The following is a 9,577-nucleotide window of genomic DNA, read 5'->3' as shown; positions in this document are numbered from 1 at the left end:
AGGTTTTCTAAACTTCCAATGTGGGACAAAAATAAAATGAAAAGGAGATTTTGGGATTGGGAGTTCAAAAAAAACAAATGGGCTTTCCCATATTGGGTCACGGTCGTTACAATTCTTCCCCTCTTAACCGGAATTCGTCTCGAATTCCAAGACGGAACCCGAGAAAAACTTCAACGGCTACAAAACAATGAGTAACACGAGATAAAAAAAACAAACAATGGAAACAAATTGAAATTTGGTCTTCTCTAGAAAAAATTAAAGAGTTAGAGACACTAACAATTAATCGATTGATACTAGACTTCATGGTGTCTAATTTTTTTTTTTTTTTTTTTTTTAAACCCCTATTCTGAAACATTGAAAACCGTTGAAATCTGAGTCCCATAAATTGCCGTCCTGGGTCGGAGCCGGGACAGAACCCCGCTCTGATACCAAATTGTAACACCCGTCACCTCATATATGGAGAACGGTGTGTTACTTACGGTAAAATATCGAATCAAACCAAATTATTCAAAATAAATAACATAACATTTAATAAAAGAATTTCAAAAGGAATACATTTTTGAATTGAAGTATAAAAATATATCAAATAAATCGAATGTAAAATTCGTATAAATCATTAGGTAAAACCGAAATAAAATACGATCATCCCAAAACACCAAACAGTCCAGATATCAAATTACTCGGCAAGCTCACCTGCAATGGGAAGAAGAGGGGTGAGTAACAGGGGAGTCGCTCCGTGAAGTATGGGATGCTAAACACGCAAACCACTGACTTGAGTAAATAGAACTCCCACTATGGAAGTTTAGCGCTAACATGAACACACACGACGCCTAGCACATCACACAAACCAAACAATGCGATGATAGCATATAGCTAGTCCATACACCCCGCATCTCCTCATATGGATATATAATATGTAGCGTCGCTAGTACAGTATGTCTCTGTACCCCTGCCCTCTCAAGTAGCGTCCATGGTACAAACGTCTCTGCACCACACGCCCGCACCAGTAGCATCGCAAGTCCAGACGTCTCTGAATCCCAGCCCGCACAATCAAAGCAGCGTCGCTAGCCCAGACATCTCTGAGCCCCCGCCCGCGCACATAGTCCCTACTAATAACTATGTATACATACATATATATATCGCATCTCTTAACATCACACAATCCAATCAAAGGTTGAATCCTCTAGACCCCTAGTTCCAGTTTACAATGAATGAACTAACTAACAATCAAGACTCAATTCAAACAGGCGGATCTTGATTCGAAATCTAAACTACGATAGAGAGAACTCTACACTGGTACGGAATTTACGGAATAGACCCTCACCTTAGTCACTGGCTGGAATGATCAACGAAAGATGGTCAACTGATGTCAAATGCAACACGAGTATCAACGGCTTAGGCTCAGAGTCTCAGGAAATAAAGATTCTAAAAATGGAAACTTTCCTAAACTGGAACCTTTCTAAAAATAGTAACTTCCTCTAAATAGAAACTTGCCTAAAATAGAAACTTTCCTAAAATTGTAACTTTCCTAAAATAACTTATTTCCTAAACTAGAAACTTTCCTAAAATATTCCTATAACTAGAAATAAGGAGGCGACAAACTTACTAGAAAAATTTACCAGAAGCTCGTCAAGAAATCCCGTCGGAAGCTCGCCGGAAGCTCACCCGGAAATCCCACCGGAAAAATTCACTAGTGACTGGTCGTCATATAATTCAACAACAACTCGTCACGTGCAAAGAAATACTTTGACTTGATGAGAATGAAAAGAAAGGGTAGAGTTCCTTATATAGGAGAAGAGAATGGAGAAAGGTTTTCTAAACTTCCAATGTGGGACAAAAATAAAATGAAAAGGAGATTTTGGGATTGGGAGTTCAAAAAATACAAATGGGCTTTCCCATATTGGGTCACGGTCGTTACAAATATGGTCATGATACTTCTCTTGTGCTTGATATTTTCCATTACCATTCTCTTCTTCATAAAACCGAGGGCATGGAAGAAAAGCAACACAATTACATCGCCACCGGGACTTCCGTTGATCGGAAACATGCATCAGCTTGGCCAATATCCCCACCAATCACTACACTCCCTCAGCCAGTGTTACGGACCTCTCATGCTCCTTCACTTTGGCACTGTACCCGTTCTTGTAGCCTCTTCTGCGGACGCTGCTAGAGACATTTTGAAGACGCATGGCCGCGTCTTTGCGAGTCGTCAACATTCCAAAATCTACGACAAGCTTCTTTACGGGAGCCGTAATTTGGCCTCAGCCCTGTACGGAGAGTATTGGAGACAAATGAAGAGTCTGAGTGTCCTCCATCTTCACAGCAACAAAATAGTACGAACCTTTCGAGACGTGAGACAAGAAGAGATCAGTCTGATGATGGAAACGATCCGGAAACAGAGTTCTTTGATACGTACCAGCAGGTCTATTTCCGTAAACGTCGCAAGGGAGTGAACCAGTTGGAGCAGGTGTTGGCTGAGACAGAGTCGAAGGGAGCTGAAGAAGTGGAGTTAGAAAAGGAAGAGGAGAGTAACCTTCTGGTTGAGTAAGAGGGAAGGACGAGTGGGCAAAGATTTGGTGTGAGACAGAGGCTTTGCTACGAGGAATAAAGAATAAAGTCGAGTAGTTGTTTTACTTTTTCTTCATGCTTTTTGTATGTTTTGAAGAGTAACGTCATGAGTCCTCTGAGAACGATCGCCATGAGATCGTAATACCTTTAGCATCATCGTTCTTGTACTGTGATTCCTACTGGGGACTACATACTATTTTATATCGAGAGAGTTATTAAAGCTTTGAGTTTCTTATTTCTCTTTTACACGAACAAGTTACGTAAAGGAGAGGGAACTCTTGCGATAAGGGAGATTACACGTTCAAACTTATCAAATTGGTGCGTTGTGAACAGTGATCGGCGCCGTTTGTGAAGATGGACAGCTCGGCGGAAGATATTTTGGAGCTGAACGAGAAGACCGCGGAACTTTCGCAACAAGTGGATTTTATGAAGACGGAGTGGAACCGCGTGTCGACGTTCGTAACGGGAGCTTAGGTGCAGTTGACAGCTATCGATCGAAGTTTGCTGACGACGGAGAAACGCCTCGATTCGTTGGATCGTCGTTTTGATCAGATGATGACGGTGTTAAATCATCTCGATACGAACCAGATGCCGACGAGAGCGCCTGGAAAGGAGGTAGCAGACTCCTCGGCGTCGCCAGCGCCGGTGTTTCAGTCAGCTTCTCTGTTTCACTCTTCAGGGGTTCAATCGGGGCCACAATATCATCATCCAGCGTGCGAAACACGCGAGAGTCTAGTGAAGAAGATTGAGATGCCGATCTTCTCTGGATCGGGTCCGTATGGGTGGATTGCACGCATTGAACGTTATTTTCGTTTTGGTAACTATCATGGTCGTGATCGGCTGGATTTGATTGCTGTCAGCTTGGAGGGTCCGGTGCTAAACTGGTTTAACTCGGAGATGGATACCGTTCCATTCACAGATTGGGGTCAGTTTAAGCGGCGTCTGTTTTCACGTTTCAGGCAACGATTGGAGGATGAACCAGCAAAACTCCTCTTTGCGCTACGCTAAACGGGTTCGTTGACGGAGTATATCAATGAGTTTGAGGAGCTAAAGAGTATTGTGGTGGGAGTGGATGAGCAGAACTTGGAACATATCTTTTACAATGGGTTGAAACCGGAGTTTCAGGAGGTGATTAAGATGAAGGGGCCACGGGGGTTGACACAACATATCACGGCTGTGATGGGCATGGAAGACAGTGCCTTTTGTAAATCAGTCTTGGCTGCTGGTGCTAGTACTAGTGGTGGTCGTCGTGGTAAGTCGACTACTAACTATAAGTCGACGGTACCATTCACCGGGACTAAGAAAGGGGTGACGACAACCTCACCTACAGGCACTGCTTCTAGCTTCAAACCTTGATAGAAGTACACGGATGCGGAGTTAGATGACATGAGGTGTAATGGAGTGTGTTTCAAGTGTAAAGGGAGGTATTCTAAGGCTCATGTCAATGAGTGTCCAATGAAGGATTTGAGGATTATTGCGGTGCTTAACGGTTACGAAGTGGAGGTATTGGATGACAACATGATTGAGTTGACTGATGATGAACTACCTATTGATCATCAGATTATGGAGTTATCAATGAACGCCTTCTTAGGTAATGATACTCCTACAACTATGAAGGTTCGTGGCCAGTTTGGACGTTGTGAAGTGGTGATCCTCATTGACAGTGGCGCTTTGCATAATTTTTTGACGCCAGGCGTGGTGGAGCACTCTAAGCTCCCTCTGATCAGTGGCTCTAAGCTGCAGATTCGTTTGGGTACTGGGGTAACTGTGGATGGATTAGGCGTGTGCCACTTTGTGTCCTTTTCGGTGCAAGGAGAAGCGTTCACTGATGATTTTATTTCGTTGGAATTGCGGGGCGTTGACGTCGTCCTTGGCGTAAAATGGTTGCGCAAGTTGGGGAAGTGCTTGGTTGATTGGAGCATCCATGAATTGGGTTTTAAGCATCGTGGACGGATGGTGACGTTGGTGGGAGAACCGGATTTGCAAGGACGAATGTTTTCGTTGCAGTCACTGTCAGTTGTTTCGGGAGTTTCGTCGAAGCGTGTTTCAGTAGAGCTGAGCAGTCACAAGGTCGTACCTCTACCGGTTAATGCGGAGTTGCAGACCGTGTTAGATTCTTACCCTTACGTACTTACGGTTCCGATTTCATTGCCTCCTCCTCTAGGTCATGACCACCGTATTCAGTTACTTCCGGGGGTGACTGCAGTCTCCGTTCGACCTTATCGTTATCCAAGAGCTACAATGGAAGTGATGGAGAAAATGGTATTGGAAATGTTACAGGCCGGGATCATCCGTATGAGTACTAGTCCTTTTTTCTAGCCCCGTCTTACTGGTAAAGAAGAAGGACGGTTCTCATCGCTACTGTGTTGATTACCGTGCTCTGAATCGCGCTACCGTACCGGACAAGTTTCCAATTCCCATGATCGACCAGTTACTGGATGAGCTTCACGGTGCAGTGGTATTCTCGAAGTTGGATTTGCGCTCTGGGTATCATCAGATTCGCATGTGTGAGGAGGACATTGCGAAGACGGCTTTCCGCACACATGAGGGCCGTTTCAAGTTTCTGGTCATGCCTTTCGGGTTGATTAATGCTCCGTCTACTTTTTAGGCGTTGATGAATGAGCTATTTCGTCCATTCCTACGGAAGTTTGTGTTGGTATTTTTCGATGACATTCTCATTTACAGTTCGTCATTGGAGGATCATGCACAACATCTTCGTTTGGTTTTGGAAGTATTTGCGGCGCAGAAGTTATATGCCAATTTTAAGAAGTGTGCCTTTGGTCAGTCTCAGGTGGAGTATCTTGGGCACATTATATCTAAGGACGGCGTCGCAACAGATCCTGCCAAGACAGAGGCGATGCAACAATGGCCAATTCCAAAGACTGTGAAGTTGTTGCGTGGTTTCTTGGGGTTGACGGGTTACTACCGTCGCTATGTCAAGGATTATGGGACTTTAGCAAAACCACTCACCGAGTTGCTTTGAAAGGAGCAGTTTTGTTGGACTTCTTTAGCCCAACAGGCGTTTGATGTTCTAAAGACAGCCATGATTACCACACCGGTCCTCGCTCTCCCTAACTTCAAGGAGCAGTTCGTCGTGGAGGCTGATGCTTCCGGTGTGGGATTAGGAGCAGTGCTGATGCAGAATAAACGCCCCATTGCGTATTATCGCCACACGTTGACTCCTTGTGAACAACTGAAGCCGATCTATGAGCGAAAACTTATGGCTATTGTGTTTGCTATATTTAAATGGAAGCATTACCTTACTGGTCATCACTTTGTGGTTCACACAGATCAAAAGAGTCTGAAGTTCCCCCTGGAACAGCGTGAGGTTTCGATGGAGTATCAGAAATGATTGATTCGCCTGCTTGGTTTTCAGTTTGACATCATCTATAAACCGGGAATTGAGAACAAGGCCGCAGATGGACTGTCGAGACAGATGGCCAGACCGGAAGGAGGCGTGTGTACGACGTTGTTATCACTGGTGATCCCTAAATTCCTTCACTTGCAAGACATTTATGCTGAAATTGCGCAAGATGAAGGCATTGAAGCCATCAAGCAACAATTGTTGGCTGGCGCACAGGTAGGGAAAGGATTTTCTTTAATTGGGGGCTATGTGCATTACAAAATTCGCTTGCTGATCCCTCGTACCTCCAAGTTCATTCCTTTGCTCTTATCAGAATACCATGATAGTCGTATTGGTGGTCATTCGGGTGTGCTTAAGACGCTAAAACGCATTCAGCAGGCGTTTTACTGGGCGGATATGCAGCGTACGGTGCAACAGTATGTGGCTCAATGTACCGTGTGTCAGACACATAAGTATTCCACACTCTCCCCGGCAGAATTGCTTCAGCCGTTACCCATTCCGACACAGATTTGGAGTGATATCAGTCTTGATTTCGTGGAGGACTTGCCTTCGTCGACGGGGGTGAATGTGATTTTAGTGGTGGTGGATCGTTTGAGCAAGTATGGCCACTTCATCGGTTTACACCATCCTCTCACAGCAGTTGATGTAGCGTCGAAGTTTGTCTCTGAGATTGCTCGTTTACATGGCTTTCCGGCGTCTATCATTTCTGACCGGGATTGATTCTTTCTCAGTGCCTTTTGGAAGGAATGTTTTCCCCTGTCAGGGACCATGCTGAAGTTCAGCACCGCATTCCACCCACAGACGGACGGTCAGACGGACGGTCAGACGGAGGTCCTCAACCGTTGCGTGGAAACCTACTTGCGGTGCTTCGCGTCGGGCCAACCCAAGACTTGGTTTAAGTACCTTTCATGGGCGGAATATTGGTACAGTACTTGCTTTCACTCCTCGTTACAAACAACGCCTTTTCGCGTAGTCTATGGCAGAGATCCACCGACGTTGATTCCTTTCGAGGAGGGTTCAACGGGGAACTTTGATTTGGAGAGTATGTTACGTGAAAGGGATGAGATGTTAGAACATTTGAAGGAGTTTTTGTTGAAAGCGCAGCAGAGTATGACGAGGAAGGCTGATCAACATCGTCGAGATGTGGAGTTTGACGTAGGCACGTGGGTTTTCTTGAAGTTACGGCCGTATCGTCAGTCTTCTGTCACACGTCGCGTTTGTCAGAAGCTAGCCGCAAAGTTTTACGGTCCGTTTGAGGTTGTGGAACGAGTAGGGAAGGTGGCTTACCGTCTACAACTTCCACCTTCATCACGCATACACCCGGTTTTTCACATCTCTCAGTTGAAAGCTGCGATTGGCCAGTCTATACCAGTTACACCATTGCCGACTACATTTTCATCTACGGGGGAGTTTGTAGTCCTACCTGAAGCAGTTTTAGATACTCGTTACACAGCGGATGGGCGTCTTGAGGTTTTGGTTCAGTGGATGGGTCTGCCTGCTCATGAGAACACTTGGGTGTCAGGTTGGGAATTGTCTCGTCAGTTTCCGGAATTTCAGCTTGAGGACAAGCTGCATCTCGTGGGGCGGGGTATTGATACGTACCAACAGGTCTATTTCCGTAAACGTCGCAAGGGAGTGAACCAGTTGGAGCAGGTGTTGGCTGAGACAGAGTCGAAGGGAGCTGAAGAAATGGAGTTAGAAAAGGAAGAGGAGAGTAACCTTCTGGTTGAGTAAGAGGGAAGGACGAGTGGGCAAAGACTTGGTGTGAGACAGAGGCTTTGCTACGAGGAATAAAGAATAAAGTCGAGTAGTTGTTTTACTTTTTCTTCATGCTTTTTGTATGTTTTGAAGAGTAACGTCATGAGTCCTCTGAGAACGATCGCCATGAGATCGTAATACCTTTAGCATCATCGTTTTTGTACTGTGATTCCTACTGGGGACTACATACTATTTTATATCGAGAGAGTTATTAAAGCTTTGAGTTTCTTATTTCTCTTTTACACGAACAAGTTACGTAAAAGAGAGGGAGATCTTGCGATAAGAGAGATTACACGTTCAAACTTATCATTCTTCCCCTATGAATCTGAGCAAGATCATGATGACTTGTACTAGCGATGTTATATGTATAGTTGCTTTGGGAAGGAAATATGGTGCTGAAACAGATTTAAAAGAGTTGACGGACAGGCTCGTGAGGCAATTTGGGACCTTTACTTTCGGGAGGTTTGTACCGTGTCTTTCATGGATTGATTGGATTTGCGGTTTGGAGCGTCAACTGGAAAAGACGGCAAACGATTTTGATGAGATATTGGAGAAAGTTGTTCAGGATCATGAAGATTGAGATGGCGGTAAGGCTGATTTCGCAGATGTTTTACTCACCCTTCAGAGAGACAAGAGTGTGGGGTTTGAGGTCAGCCGAATGAGCATGAAGGCAATCATCTTGGTAATGGAGAGAAAAAAAAACAAATTGGAATTCACATCCAATAATGTTTTAGTATATAACCATTGTTCTTGTTTTGGTTTTCAATTTTCAGGATGCTTTTGTGGGTGGTACAGACACGTCCTCCACGCTTTTGGAATGGGAAATGTCAGAGCTGTTAAGTCACCCAGAGTGTCTGAAAAGAATTCAAGAAGAAGTCCGTACCGTTGGTAAAGGAAAACAAAGCGTATCAGAAGACCACATCCAAGACATGTACTACTTAAAAGCTGTGATCAAAGAGACACTCAGGCTACATCCTCCATTTCCATTGACGGTTCCTCATGTATCAACAGAAGATGTCAACCTAAGAGGTTACCACATACCAGCCGGCACACAGGTTATGATCAATCTTTATGCGGTCGGGAGAGAGGTTGCAATATGGGGACCAGACACGGATGACTTTAAACCGGAGAGGCATTTAAATTCGTCTGTTGATTTCTTAAGTCAGAATTTTGAGCCGATACCATTTGGAGCAGGGAGAAGAATGTGCCCAGGTGTAACGGCCCGGTTCCTGGCCCAAAAATTTCTTAAGGAGAGCCTGTTAGGACTGCGGCCCACTAGGGTAAATGACCTAGGGTTCCCTCCTTTTCCTATAAATAAAGCTGTCTCCTCTCTCTTTTCTCTCATTCTGAAACTTGAGCGAAGCGCTGCAGAGATTTAGAGAGACTAGAAAACCCTAGCCATCAAGCTTCTCTTTTCCTTTTCTCTTTTCTTCTCTCACGTCTCTCTCTCTCCTCACCGTCGCTCTCTCTCCCTCCTCCTCGCCGGTGCCGTATGGTGGTGGTGGTGGTTGCAGCCGATTGGTGGTGGTGACTAGATGCTTGTATGATTGGATGTGTAGTCCCATGTGTTGTTTGTGATTAAAGCTAGGATGCTAGAAAGAAGTGAATGCTAAGATGATAGGTGAGTATTGATTGTTAATGTTATCGTAAGTAGAACTTGAGTGCGATGTGTATTGTGTGTGACACCGATAACGGGTGGCGTCTTGTGAACGAGTATGAGTACGAGTCTAAGTGTATAGGAATGAGAAAGTGAATGAGAATGAGACGTGATGTGAATGGATAAGTGAATGATGTTAAGGATAAGTATGGGATTGGGTGATCATATAGAGTATAGAGGGCATACGTGGGGTAGTAGTTCTACGCTAGGCACCCATAGGAGTTGTGGGA

The 9,577-nt window shown here is 44.8% G+C and overlaps 1 pseudogene; it reads left to right on the top strand.

Moving 5' to 3' along the window:
- The first annotated feature begins 1,922 nt into the window (after positions 1 to 1,922).
- LOC106325372 overlaps positions 1,923 to 9,577 on the top strand; it is a 10,503-nt pseudogene continuing 2,848 nt past the window's right edge.

The sequence above is a fragment of the Brassica oleracea genome, chromosome C2, assembly GCF_000695525.1.
Source record: "Brassica oleracea var. oleracea cultivar TO1000 chromosome C2, BOL, whole genome shotgun sequence".
NCBI classification, from domain to species: domain Eukaryota; kingdom Viridiplantae; phylum Streptophyta; class Magnoliopsida; order Brassicales; family Brassicaceae; genus Brassica; species Brassica oleracea.
This window is presented reverse-complemented; position numbering and strand designations above follow the sequence as displayed.